The sequence below is a fragment of the Papilio xuthus genome, unplaced genomic scaffold, assembly GCF_000836235.2.
Source record: "Papilio xuthus unplaced genomic scaffold, Pxut_1.1 DF828952.1, whole genome shotgun sequence".
Taxonomy (NCBI): domain Eukaryota; kingdom Metazoa; phylum Arthropoda; class Insecta; order Lepidoptera; family Papilionidae; genus Papilio; species Papilio xuthus.
Genome location: NW_013529697.1, coordinates 5793949 through 5809799, shown reverse-complemented (window position 1 = coordinate 5809799; position 15851 = coordinate 5793949). Strand labels below are relative to the sequence as shown.

The following is a 15851-nucleotide window of genomic DNA, read 5'->3' as shown; positions in this document are numbered from 1 at the left end:
TCTAACAGTTGAGCGGCGTATCAGACTTCCGAGAGGCTTGTAAACGTGTGTAAATGTACTTTACGAAATTTATGCTGTTCCAGTTGTGTGTTTAACCTCGTCTGTTTGAAAACTTATATTTGTTTAGTACTGTAGAGAACAAAGGTCTTATTAATTTTATAATCGCAAAATTGTTTTTCGTTTAGATTGTCTGTAAAATATCTTCTATACATAGGATTAAAATTGGAGCGTCTGTATGTAACATCCAAAAAAATATATAAATTTCGTATACATGATGTATTTGTGTAGCTAATAACGAAAACCAATTTTCAAAATGTTTTTCTGTTCGCAAAGCCGTATTTGTCACGATTCGGGTAATTTGCGAAACGGCTGGACCGATTTTGACGGGACTTGTACGGGAAGATAGCTGAAGCACGCGGGCATATTAAATGCTATTTTCAGTGTTCAGTACCTCATAGGCAAAATAACTTATAGTATCACTTTGTTGTCCGGCTGTCTGTCTGTCAAGACCATTTTTTTTTAATTTTCACTGACGGCCGACAGGTATGATTAAAAATAATAAAGTTTTTATTTATTTAAACATCGGTTAAGGTTCAACTGGCGAGAAATATTTATTATATTGTCAATGATAGCATTTAAATGCATACATCACATTATTATTATACCAAGTCATCATGGCACCCAAGCAGCAAGCATGTGTCTGCCGATGACATCAAGTTTAGAGGCGCCGTATGATTGAGTACGGACGTAAGTGTTAATAGAATAAAAACATTATCAAACAAACACACCTTCCACAACATGTTTTCACACATCATACTGACATGAAGATTATTCATTTCTAAAACTGGTTTCAAAGTATAAGTAATGAAGGATGAGATTTTGAACTCGAAAATATTATTTAATTGACTTTCAAATCTAGTTCAAATTAGTTTACACACTTATGAAATACACAGGAATTCCTTCTCAGCAACTGTACACAGTTTCAATTTATATAATTTGTTTCTTAAAAAGAAGATTAAGTTTAAAAACATCTCTTACATACCAAAGCTGACAAGTTACTTTTAAAGTTATACAAAATTCTCACTACTATATACGCCTCATCGACTATTGTTACTAGCATTTGTTATTTTCAGAGAACTCTTTTTTATTATTTACGATTGGACGTGGAAGGGTTTGTTGGTCTTTTTATTGTAAAAAGTAATTACGAGTCACGATCGCGGACAGCGGCCGGAGCGGGTGCATGCTGAGATTAATTGAATTCTTAGGTGTGAAATGCTACAGACTGGCCGTTAAACGTGAACACATTTAAAAAAGGAATCACTCTCATTGATCGAGGTTAGACAAGCTCACTTGTTTGTTAACATAAAAAAAAATCTGAAATTGAATTACGACCTCTTTAATACACTATATTGTTAATGGCCAGCTATAATCGAGCTATAGATGAAATATAGTAATGACATTATTTTTTCTTATTTTAATTCGGTTATGTTAATTTCCTTCAGTCAATAATCGGTTTTGTGTTAACTTAATATGACGCTTATTTAAAAGAAACCACCAATAGTAGTCCTATTATAAGCATTTGTTACAATTGCCTTCGTATTGTCATCGTCAATTATGTAAAAATTAGTATGAGACTAATTAACGCCCGCGACTCCGTCCATGCAGTATTAAAAAAAAACCTAATTAGTAGCCTATGCATTCTTCCCGACTATTTTCTATATTTTTGCGAAATTTCAGCGAGATCCATGATACCATTGTGGAGATACCTTAAAATAAACATCCATCCATGTATACATCTATCCAAACATTCGCGTTTATATTATTAGTAAGATAGTAAAATTATTACAATTTTTGACGATGACGTTTGTCACAGATAATCGTAATGAACCTTGCACTTAGAAGTGATGACATATTTAATAAATTATCATTTGATACGATCGGAAAAGTCTACTCACTTCCCCTATATTCATTCAATAACGTAAAAACAATCGTTCACAAGTATTTTTAAATAACATTAACTTTTTCTTTCACATTCTTTAGTATGACATGAATGTGGTTTATGTATTTTCCAATAGGATGTCCCTGTGAACGCCCACACATGTTAGGAATGTCAATTGAAAAGGACCACGTACAGACTTTGAAAAATACAACAAAATACAACGAGTTTGTTTATGTCGAGTGATCAACTTTGTCTAGTGACCAGAAACTATGACATTATAAAAATATTAATTATATATTTTTGGGTAAAAAGGTATAAAGATTTACTGTAGAACAAGTTTGAGAATATTTACAATCTCGTATTGTTCTACTCCAAATCTGTACATCCTTTTTGATAACAACCGCGTTTTAAAATAATCATGATAACAAGTTCTGAAAAAATTGCCTTCTATAGATGATAACTCATTGGCATAAAATGCAAATAAGATTTACGTCTTCAATCAGTCCTGTAAATTGATGTGCCGCAACGAATAGCCTGCAGATATATCAATATTCCACAAAAGAAAACCATTTATTCAAGAATAGTAGATGCCGATTTGCCTTCATATTCCGCGGGCGTAACAAAGGCTCGCGGGATCAAGGAATGACCTCTCTGAATGCGGCGCGCCGAGAAAACATGGACGAAAAAAAAAGTGCTCTCACGAGCACGCAAATGTAATCGAAATAACGTAACTCTGGCCGCAAGGTCCCGCGGAATGAGATACGGCCGTTTGATTAGCCATTGTCGGGCGACGGCAACGGAGACGCGACCGACGACCGAGTCACGTCGGACCCTTTTGATATACCACACAAAAAATGCACCACTAACAAGAAATTGTGAAAACAACCAGTCCAGGTACAAAACTTATCCATTATTCACTATGAGTGTAGTTAAGTGGAGAATGCTCTGATTGAAAATAATGTAGCAAACAATTTTTGCGTTAATATTTATGCAATTAAGAAAAATAGTTTAATCGCTAGGTATCCGATAACATATAGCTTAATTACGGAGCCGTAATATGGTATATTAATCAATATTGTTCTCGGCGATTATAGACGCCAAGAACAACATAATAACCTATAGCTTTTTACGTTTTAACATTCAGATTTAATTGGTCGGCTGTGATTTGTGGGCAGGAGTGTTTAAGACAAGCCATTTATTTTCTTGATTATGATTTAGGGTTTACTAGAAAGGGTACGCACCCTTTTATTGTCCTTTCGCGTTCTTTTACAGCGAGGTTGATTATAAGGCAAGCGTGTACACCGAAATGTATAAAACTTCCAAGTCAACTAATTACAATAGGAGGTGGGCTGCACGCGCTCCATGTGAGACACGCGATATAAAGATTTTACGCTAACTACTTTAAAATGTAATATGACTTGGTATCTTCGTCTCGTGAAAGTTAAAATTGAATCTGAGTTTTTCCGATCAAACTTTGAATACTTTTTCCTCTTAAGCAGCAAGAGCGATTTCATTTAACTTAAATATAGAGTTTGTGGTGCTTGAATGATTTATTTTCATTAAAAATGTTATTATAATTTGATTCCTTTCGTTTATTACTTAAATTTAAAAGTACATGTTAAATATACATTAAGCATATCAAAGGAAACAAATAGAAAACGACCACCTTATGATCTCACAAATTCAATTATTCGAAACTTTAAGGTTCGCATAATCTAGCCATGAAAAGTGGCCTGCCAAGTCTTACGATAAAACGTGCAATAAGAAACGACAGTGCATCTATAAGTTTTCATGCGTATATAGCTCGTCTGACTCGTATAGGCTAGGTACTGGTACCCTGGCGTCCGGCGACCGGCGAGTCCGCAAGCCGGTAGCCGCGACCGGCCGAGCTTCGCTAGTCGCTATTGCTAGTACGGCACGGGCGCACTGACGCGGCGGACGCCTGCCTCGCTTTACCGCTCGTGTGTCACAAGGTGCGCGCATAACATAAACAATACAAATAAAACATCGGAACTGAGTGCGGACTGTGAGATACGTTTGGTTCGTGTACCGCGCTATTGGACGGGGGTGCGCGGGGTTGGTTTTGGAGGGATTCTGTCTGGAGCGAAAGTGCTAGAGACAGGCGCGAGCGCGCCCTGTTTTACATAACTGATACTACGAGCTTTCGTAATTGTTGCGTGATAACAGTGAGTACACACTTTGATTTGCTTACAATTGCCCTTTATGTTTCTATTGTCTATAATTTCGCGAGATGATTACCATTTAACTATGGTTTATTTTGTTAATACGCATGCATGATCTGAAAATATTTATTTTGCCGCTCCTAACCACAATTGTTGTTTATATGAGTTTTTTTAAGCTTTATATAACTGAGTTATGTTCAACTTTTTGTAACAGTCATTGTTTTTTAAAAGCGACACTAACTTAACCTAATTACAACCTCTTTCGTGACAACATTGATTGTAATGTAATATCAGATATGATGGATTTAAATATATATGTTTTTAATACTAAAGCTTATGCATGATTTGCCGTGTTCTACTGGTAACATCAGTCAAAAAAATAGTAGTAACACTTTGTAATTAGAACCATAAATAAACATGTTTTTTGTGTAATTAAGTGTACAAAACAAGACGTTGGATATTGCCCCAACATCCTTGATTTAAAGAGTTAAATAATCATGAGCTTGAAATATAAAACTGAGAGACAATGGACAAGTTTTTATGCGGATCCCATCAAAATGTCATATCGTATCATCACAAAAGTTGGTTCTTGTTAAATGCCGCTTGTATAGTTTCTCAGTAATGGCACGCCGTGGTGCGAATACTAACATCTTAAAAGGCGATTCTTTTATCGTTAATAGTTTGACAATGACGTCACGTACGACTTGAAGCTTGTACGAGCCCGCTTGGGAGATGGTGGCGGACAGAGTTGTAATCTTAACGACACATCTCTGTTCACTTATCACCACAATGGCTTTTGGTCTCTCGTTAGACGCGGCATAAATTTATCACAACAGCATCAACGTGTTACATCGATTTATACCACCTACGATACAAAATATATAAGAAATAAAATTTTCCGCTTCACAACAAGATTACTTTTTCAATTTCGAATATCTATTGAAGATCTCTAAAAATTTACTTGAGATTTTTATCTAAATGCCGCAGTAAAAAAAGTTTTGTGAACACTGAGTTTAAAAAGCTGATAAAACAAAGCTCTAATCATTCTTGAAACGTTCTAATGGCGCTTATCATATCTTGAAAATTAATTCATGGCGTTATCTTTTCCTCAGCTTTTGATGCGTCGCTTCTTAACAAACTTCATTACTAACAAATGATTTAATAGTAAAAGATAAGATAAACTTAGTGATTGGTAAGAAACCAATAAAGAAACAAATTATTTAAAAGATAAATTCAGATTACTTTCAGATAACATTTACGTAATATCATTACAGTGTTAACTTTGTAACTGAAGGGAAAAAATAACGATAATTTAAAAATCAAGTTAAATCTTTTAACATGTCGACCTGAATAAACGATGCACATATTTACTTGTACCTTTTGCAATAGCGCACACCTCTTTTTATGCTTGTCTCGAATCTCGATGAAGCCGGTTTTGATTAATCACGAACTACGGATTACTTTTTTTCTTAAAGAATTTTGATAGCAACTTATTAGCTATAAGGATTAAGAAAAAAGGAATTGATTCTATAAAAGTCGGTAGAGTAGGCAAATACTATTGATAGCCATTTTATAAATTACAATTTTATTAGATATTAAGACATAATATAATTATATTATAGATCTTTATTACACAATAAAAAATAATCTTCAAATATTGATTAAAATATTTAGATTAAATTAAACTAGATAAGCTCAATTATTAACAATCATTTTCGCGAAGTAACTTGCATTGCATGATTTGAGCGTTGAAATCTTTTGTATCGTAAACTCGTGCGCATATGAAATGCGCGGTCGCTACGTGCACTTATTCATCGAAACGTTTATAATGCAACTAACAAAGCAAGAAACATTTTGTAATTTTATACTGCTTACTGTACAATACTTAAGAATATTTAGTAAAAAAATTGAAAACGTTCTTTTATAAATTTATTTTTGATTTACTTTTTTATGAAGTTAGCTAAATTTGAAATTTCGTAATAGATATGTAATAAGGTTATTGTTAAGTTTTTATATGATTGTGGTTGTCATAAAATTAATTATTAATATAAAGGTTAAACAAACTAATATTTTTAGATTTTTTTCTGTTCTCAATGTATAAAAAAAATTGGAATTTAACTACAAATTATTACGCAACGTGCTTAAACCATGTACGAACCACATTTTAACGGTATCAACAAAATTTATAGCACTTATTTCGCGTCCGTGCTTTAGTGTAATAATATACCAATTGTTCGTCCAGACGCCCTTGTTTTTGGCGATTACGGTGGCCACTAGCGGTCAAGCGGTGGCTAATTATATCGCCACTACATCTAGGTCAAAAGAATGTGGGCTGCATTATTCATGAACTACGATTTGACGTAAAATCGTTAGCTGTGACTCATTTCATTTCAAGTTAACTGATGATTTGAACGAGATATTTTATAGCGGCGATAAAGTAGCGTTGGAATTGGAGTGAATACCTTTTAATGTCACAACATATGTTCACTCGTTAATTAAATGTAGTAGATACAATTAAAATAATGACAATGTACTATCAATCTAAGTTATGGTCAGAGTGGAGAGACTTAAGCTTTATCTAGTTACCTATGATATATGTTTTGTCACTTATTTAATTCTTTGTTGTAATTAAGTGTTGATTTACTTTATGGTCAACATTTACTCTTATTAAAGTTTTTCTGTAAAAATAATTTGTACTAATAATACCTTAAAATAGGCCAATGCTAGATCTAACCAATTAAATTTATAAAAAGCGTTAAAAATATTTATCGATTGTTTTTTTTTATATTTATGTGTTTTGTGAATTTCTTATATAAACTGTAGCACTACTATTTACTGTAATAATAACGAGAAATGCTTTCGTATTCACCCCGCAATGCAAACGGAAGCGTAAATTCGATAAACAAATATCTGCTGTTTGAGAAACTCATAAAAGAGCTAATAGGCGCGTGAGAGGCATCGACCTCTAATAAATTTTTAGTGGAATGTTGTAATGCAACAATGTTATTCAAATAAGTAAAAAAAAAACTTATTATATTACTTGAAGTTCAAGATTTTAATACAATAAATTCAAATCAGATAACTTAATAATGATAGAATTTGCACTCGTGTTAAAAAAATGCCAGTTCGGTATTTGATGGCCAGTTACAGCGAGATAAAATTTTCGTTTAAAAAAAAAACACGAACTATTTTTTGGCACTCTCGCGTCTATCATCTAATTGACCCATGCTGAATGTTCTTCTACGTTTGAAGTTTACCATTCCCGGCTAAAAAAGTAATACATACCTGAATTTTGTTATAAGTAAACTCTGGAACTTCCAAATCAGTAAAAATCCCTTGGCCTGTAACAATGTGAGAGAACTTTAAAAGCGAATAATGTCACAATTTTGCGAATTAAAATAGCGAGACACTCACATATGACAATCTTAACAGATTGGACACGGCGATTAAAAGTCAAGATGATTTGCGACACCATTAATACAAGGTGGGCTGCGAACTCTGAAACTGGTTTTAATTTTCAAAAGTAATACTATAGTCGGTCACATCAAAGTGTTTTTTGTAATATTTCATAATTTTTTAAGGCGTTACAAAGTTTTTTTTTATAGAAAGAGGCAATGGTACAAAAAGGTTGTCTTAAGTTAAATGAGTCTCAATTCTCTACCAATCAGAAGAGCAATAATTACTATAATACCTTAATTTTACTTCCTTAATAAATATTACATTATTAATAAAAGCGCAAAGCAAGCATGCTTAGTGGTTAAATTATTACAGCATGACAATGAAAGTAAAATAACAATAAAAGTTTATCCGGTTGATTTTAAAACAGCTCGGTTCATATTCAACATACGTGAATGAACACATATGACGCAAAAGGTAATATCAGTGGGTGTAGGTATTGAGATAGAGAAATCGGATCTATGTTATGCTAACTATAAGTTTCACGTTCACTCGTGTAATCGTTGTTAACTTGATATTTTTGTACAAATTGTCCGGTTCTTAGCGGATTGAGTTACCCCATGCATCGGTCTTGCTCAACTTCTATAGTTTATTAGCTGTCGCCCGCGACTTCATCCGCGGAATTAAAGGAAAAATTTTGGTCGCAGCGTAATGTTATATAGCCTAAAGCCTTCCTCTATAAATGGACTATCCAACAAATTTTTCAAATCGGATCAGTAGTTCAAACAAATAATCTCTTCCGCTTTATAATATTATAGTATAGATTCGAATTTATGTTAAGTTTATAAAATTATACAAAGAATATTGATCTATTATAAGCATCAAAATGAAAAATACGGTTTCTTACTTCTTATTATCTTAATGCCACAATTTTTTTTTATTAATTTGACTCTTAAAATAAAGCAGGTGTAAATTGTAGTACGATTTTATTTTAGGTTTTAATATACTTTAATTTAATCTTTCACAAACTGAGACAGGTGATTGAACAGTTGTTATGTATAAGTTTTATAAATTAATACATTTAAATAAAAATTATAATACTAGACGTTAAAGTGTAAAATTCCATACGTAAAAAATATAAGTGTCAATGACCTCTGATTCTTCAAATAAATACGGTCGACGTACTAAAAGTTAGATGCGACACTTAAAATGTATCACCTCGAGTCGCCCTTGGGCAATAAAATTCCGATCGATAACGGCTGTCTTTCTACAAAGTTTGAATTTCGAATAAAATATCATGATGGGATTTTGTTTTTTAATTTTTATAAAAGTGGCCAGCCTTCTTTTTATTTCTATTAACATTAAAATTGTAAACTATTAAAAATAATATCAGGTCATGAACCTGATATTATTCATGTGCACTGACTTTTTAAAAACATTTTGACTAACACAATTTTTAAGATGTTGCCCAAACTGCGCACGTACTTATCTTTTTGATTATCTAATTTTGCTTGCATTACATTATGCAACTCTGAATGTATTGTCATGTTACGGAACTGGCACACTGGCTTCCATTAACGTGTGTCATTGTAGAACGTGCCAAAGAATAAAAAGGATCTGCATTTTAATTATAATAAGTACATTTATTTTGTAGAATAAATATGTTTCTATTTGTGTATGTCACATGATGTTAATTAAAATTCTATCAGCACAATTTTGTTATAATATGTGAGTAAATAAGTAACATAAGGTGCACCGAGAACATTAATAAATAAGTAAACATTCATAATTTTAATTTTATTTCATGTTCCAATTTCAAATTCCATGCATTGAATAAAATAAACATAATTCAAAAACAATCTCCACAACAAAGCTAAATCACCTGTTGATTACTAACATCACATTGATTTAGTAGAGCGTGCATTCACTTCGCAGTGTAACGATTTCAATTTGGAGTCTTATTACTCGTCGCCGTTGATAGCATCGGAATGATTTCGTAACCTTACTTTGACTTTTAATTGGCAGGACCTGACAAGCGTCTTCATCTGTGTCAAATAAAAAGAACAATATGATCTAAATTTGCTTTCTTGTGTCCTTGTTTTGTGGTACATTTTTGATTTTTTTTAATGAAAATACATAATGTGACTTCCATATTTATTAATTTATTATTTATTTACTACAACAGCGCGACACGATTACTCTATATTTAGTCCTTTTATGTATAGTCAAAGTAACCTTCGGCCAGTAACACGCGACTGCGCTCACGACCTAACCTTATCACCGTCCGATAGACATTCTTCCTGTTACAACAAGAACTTTCTTAAGCCGTAACATTTGTAGCTTGCTATTAGACTTATGTATTTCTTTTGTAATTATTTCCTTATGAACTTTACTAAGACGCCTGCATTTAAATGTAATTTTTTTAAAGTAAAAAAAGAAACAAAACTATTTAAGAACTAAAGTATAAAGCATTAATACACTATTCCTTACAAAAAACATTACTATTTTTAATTCATTAAATACCAAGCTATTTATGTCAACTTCAAAGGAAAATAAACTGAGTATTAAAAAGTAAAAAAATATGCCCGACCAGGTAATGACTGTTGTTTGAAAGTCTTAGGCTGTTATTACAACGGCTTAGACACTTTTTTTGGTAACCCGTTATAAAACGTTTGACTTTCAAGTTACCTTCATAGTTTCTTTTTGATTTTGCAACGCTAAGTATAGGGTTGTAGGTTATTAACAAAGGCGAGTCGATGATCATAGTACTTATAGAGGTTTTAGTATTTTATTTTTTCAGATGTTAAAAAATGAACAAAAATCAATGTACTAAAATTCTTTTTTTTTTCTTTTCCATTTACTTTACTTACTAAGTCAATAGCTATAAAGCTTGGAAACTATGGCTAGACACATTACAAATGTACTAGAGACATAAGTGATTATTTGTTAAAGTATTGAATGCAACACTCCAATGCGTAAGCAAATCACAGCGCCTAGTGACAATAATGAATTGCGTTCCTTGCATCTGTGTATAATTTCAAAGAAGCTATAAATAAATTCGATCTAATAAGGGTCTATAAACAAGAAGTAACAAGCATTAAAAGCGTCCGAGTAATTCGAAGCGTTCCTGTATTGATGACATACGCGAGCGAATAGTTCAATCCCGGCGCCGGTGCAGCAATTACACACATTTCCGTATTGATTGCGTTTATAATTTATTAACAGAATCTTACGAGATAGCCCTTAATGCTTAGTTCAATTAGCTGTAGTCAGTTGTGGACAGACGGATATACCGACGTTTTATGTATTGACAGCGCAGGCGCAGTACATACGTGACCACTGTATACGAAACACGTAGACGGCTAACTCATTCAGATGCCCGTAAATGGAGAACTAGAAATATTGCCGGTGCTATCGCAACGACTCAGGTTATGCGGACAAGCATCGTGCGCCCGCCGCGTTTAAAAAATGCTATTCCATTTAATAAATTTTTAATCGATTTCTTGAAAAAATAACATAGTTATGATACTTGTTACGGAGCAATTTCAATTTAATTTACTAAATTGCGTAAGTTATCCTTTTTAAGTTAAGTAATTTTTATTATAAATCTGAAAGTCGTCTGGTTAAAATGATTTAAAATAAATAAAAAGTAATGAGAAATCGGTCGTTGATGTTTGTCGTAGAATAGTTTCGGTTACGAAAATATAGCTTAAGATACTTAATAATATAAACTTTTTATTAGCACAACAATTCTTTTAATTAATTCCAATTAAATATTCATTTATTTTCCCTCTGTATCTATAATATTAACTTCAATTTAACTTGAAATACATGCTTAAGTTAAGATAATACACGCTTTGCAATTAAGTAAGCGACAAAGTCACAAGATAATTTAAATATCGACACTACAATTGTACGCAAATTCATGTTGAGATTAGATAACACATGTATCTATAAACTTACAACTCGGAACCGTCGGCCCACCTCTGAAATTCAAATATATTCAAAGTTCAGAGCACTCGATCTGATTCTGATCTTGATAGCAAAGTGAGAATAAAACAACGGTCCAGATACATTTGTATGAGCGAATATAATTCCTTTGCAAATAGTGGTACTGTACTTTTTACCATAAAACTTTATTACATATGGTTATAACCAATAAAAATTCTATTAAATTATTAAAAGTGGCTTGTTTCAAGAACGATTTATTTTACAACAGATTTCCATGTACCATAACTTGATTATTAAACAAACAATATGACAATCAAATTAATCTAAAGGTGTACAAAGTGTATTGAAATTACTAAAAAAATATTTAACCATATTTGATGATCTGTATTTTATTCCCATTATATTCAATCCATAGACCATATTTAAATGTTGTACCTGTAACGTTGTCTTTGAAACGAGAGAACATTGCGAGTATTCTGTAACAAAGCTAGCGGTACCTTCAAGATTCGTGACTTGTAGTCGAGTTTATAGCGAAATATACCTAATAGGGGTACATTCGAAGTAATATGTCACAGGAGTACAGGATCAGATAGGGTATGTCGCGATGGCAATAACGGTCAGTGTCGAGACAAGCGATTTATCGCGCACCACAGATAATAATTGTTATGTCGATATCGTTCCGAGTTGCTCGTGGGCGCTAAGAATGGGACTCCTCCGAGATATCATGTTCCAGGACAAAGGGATACAACGAACAATGGTTAAAATACACTTTGATATTACACCATATATTAGTTTTAATATTTTAGTCATTTGAATCGCTCAATCTCTTTTTAATATGAATTGATAATTCATTACAGAATTTACATAAAGCTTGATAACGTTTTAATGAAGTTAGATAAACAAATATTTAGCATTTATTGCAAATTTATACGAAAAAGAAATACGTAATGTTATCATTTCTTTCAATTGAACATTCCCTAAAATTATTTTTTTATAAATATTTATTTTGTTTATCCTTTTATTTTATAGTTATTAGTTAGGCCTTTTATTTCATACTTCATTTAAATGTATACCGTATTCGTTGTGATTTACCGGTTCATTGTAAATGTACTGTCATAGATTAAATTGTTCGTTACCTTTTAAAAGAGTAGTTAATTACTTGTATTCTATTCACTTTTAATAATAATTTATTTATCTACTTTTTAGTTCTCACTTATTGAATGACAGCTTCTTAAAATAAAATTAGATATTTTATCTCCCACTTTATAATCTAAAACGGACATATGATAACATTTTTATTTGTGTCTCAACATACAAAATTAAAAAAAAAACTTTCTTTGACTTCATATCGACGTTGTTTTTGGGTGGTCCACACCAAACACAGTAATCACCGATCAGCCGGACGACACGTAACAATGACAATTTTGGAATTTATATGCGATAACACATCAATAGCTTGTTCCATAAGACTTGGATGATTATGGATAGATAGATTGGTTAAAAGAAAATAATCGAGATAGCTTATATGCTGACAAATCGCGATTATAATGCATTTAAGTATATGTTTGTTATTTACTTAATACATTTGGATATTTATAAAATCAATAGGTTTTCTTGATAAGCTTTTTTTACAAGCCTAGTTATGGAAAAAAACAGAGCGATATATGATGAAGTAAACATACAATGACGAGGATATTTTCCTGAAAATGTTATTCATGAATATTAAAGTACTAATTTCCACACCGGGTGATCAGTTAACGTCAATATTAACTTAAGTGTATGAAATATACGGACGTGACTGGTTCTAAGTAAAAACAGGTAAAAGCATTTAATAATAGCTCATTAGTGAGATCTGAGAACAGACAGTGGCTTTGTAAGCCTTTTTGGAAAGTTAGTGCCGTATGATATATAAAAAGCGGGATAGAAAACATTTGGTCAAAAAGTTCACTATCGTTACGTGTAGAAGTCGGTCAAAGAATACATATTAATTTTACTTTAATGCGGAAAATAAATAGACTATTACAGCGTTTACATTAAGTTACTTATTAAGGTGTGCGCCCAAATGTTTATAACGCATCGATTTTTTTTTCTCAATGAAATAAATTTTGAAATACATTATATTAAAGTTGTTAACACACTCTATACTTCCTTAAATAAAACTTGTGTTAAAAATGTCCCTAAGAAATGCAATAAAAACGTCACAATCACTTCTAAACCCACTTAAATGTTAAATTAATTATGTATCGGGACCACTGTTCGTTCGTGTGTGGTCCTTGGTCGCCATGGGAACGGCTATAGTAGCCCGTAGAATAGCCTTAACTGATGGACGGGGCCAATAGTTCTGATGGTCGATTTTAAATGTCACGGTAATACCGTAGTCCTAATTGCTACGTAATTAATGATAAAATAAACTATTATCTAAGTTTTAGGAATTGATAAAGGATCATTAATCATTATATAGATATCCATTATTTTATCATTTGCAAACAAATAGTTCTTTGTAATAACGATTTTGAAAAAATGTATATATTTTAATAATTTTATTATAAACTAGCTGTCGTCAGCGATTCCGTTCGCGCGGAATAAAAAAAATACCTTAAAGTTTTTCAAGAATATGTTCTACGTCTGTGCCTAATTTCATAAGGATCCGTTCAATAGTCTGGTGATACATTCTGACAAACATCCATCCATCCATCCAGATAAACTTACGCATTTTAATTTCTAAAGATAATTTATGAATTTTTATAATTTATAGTCTGATATAAATAAATAAATTAAAAACACAACTTTATGTGTAAAATATAATACACTAATAAATTCGTAACCATGTTTGAGATATAAATGGTTTGAAGCACGCGAGAAGTGTCCAAACATAACATAAGATTGAAATAGTAAAACCTAAAGATTTCGTAATATTAATGTTTTTAGGTCAAGTCGGGCAATTAGAACGAGTCGTATTCACGCAAAACAACCTTCGTGTTAAAATATATCGGTCATATCGTGTATCCGTTACGTGATTTATAAAAAAAAAATGCGGTTATTTAACAAGCTTTTTACACTTTAGCAACGAAAGCGAATTAATTACGTAAGCTATTTATGACCTATTTTCAAAACCCTTTTATAGTTATGAATTTATTATGTAGAAAAGTTTAGTATCATAAATATAATATTGTAATCTTACTTACTAATATTATAAATGCGAATGTTTGAATGGATGGATGTTTGTTTGAATGTATCTCCAGAACGGCTCAACGGATCACGCTGAAATTTGGCATAGATGTAGAACATAGTCTGGAAGAACACATAGGCTACTAATTTTTTTTTAATTACGCGCGGACGGAGTCGCCGGCGACAGCTATTTTTTAAGTAATTCATACTTTTAACTCCTTTAGACATTGGATAAGAATGTTTCCTAAAAACAAAAAGCAAGCAATAATTTGTATTATGACAAAATCACAAAAAAAATATTGACAGGCCAGACTACAATGTCATTAGTTTATAATAAAAAAGAAATATAGACATGTTAATATGTAAATCGAAGTTACAATTTGTACTGTGGTTATAAAATGTCAAGGTTCCTACAATTGATTAAATACAAATAAAAAAATGGCGCCATATCAATTTACAAAAGGCTATTTGAATAATGGGCGACCACCATGGAAAACGCAGTTCATGCGCTGAATGAACATGAATAGTCGATTTTATTTGACAGGCGCACATAACTTTTTGATTCGTTTTCGATAATTGAATACGTTCGACAGCGATCGAGACATCCGATTAGCATTCGCAAAAAGTTTATCGATTTTTAATAAATAACTGGTTTGGTGATTTCATTAAATATAATATAATAGGTATTTAACTATTTATATAATTGTACCTCACATATGTAAAACGAAGGAAACTATTATAGAAAGTTTTTTTATGTGTCAAACTTTAAAGCCATACATTTTTACTAGTATTAACAACAAAGAAAACCTAATAGAACTTAGTTTCAATGTATTTCGCTGACAGAAAGATACTGATATCTGGAACGCCTCTTAAATTTTACCTGCCAACAATGTAAGACATAAATTCTTTTATTTTTATACCCATAGGTAATTTGGGATCCAATTTTAGTCTGGCAGCAAGCGGTTGAGGTCTTTTCTTTACGACAATTTAAAGCGCGTCCATGTTGGGATTTGTTAGAATATGGAGGTCGCATACGTAACCTTTCTGAGAAGTATCATAAAAATAAAATCTGAATTTCCAAGCGAAACTTTTTAAGGATGATCTTCAAATAACGTTGTCAGGTAATAAAATAGAATAGAATTTTTTTTACTGTACTGAAGTTTTTTTTTTTTTTTTTATTTTTGATATACATTTGCGACGAATGTTACAAATAT

General features: G+C 31.9%; 1 protein-coding gene across 1 annotated transcript in view; it reads left to right on the top strand.

Moving 5' to 3' along the window:
• The first annotated feature begins 3833 nt into the window (after nt 1-3833).
• Nucleotides 3834-15851, top strand: part of Cad86C (Cadherin 86C) — a 70510-nt gene continuing 58492 nt past the window's right edge. Inside the window, exon 1 of the mRNA XM_013324948.1 lies at nt 3834-4125. The gene's annotated coding sequence lies outside the window, so the exon portion shown is untranslated. The remainder of the gene's footprint in view (nt 4126-15851) is intronic.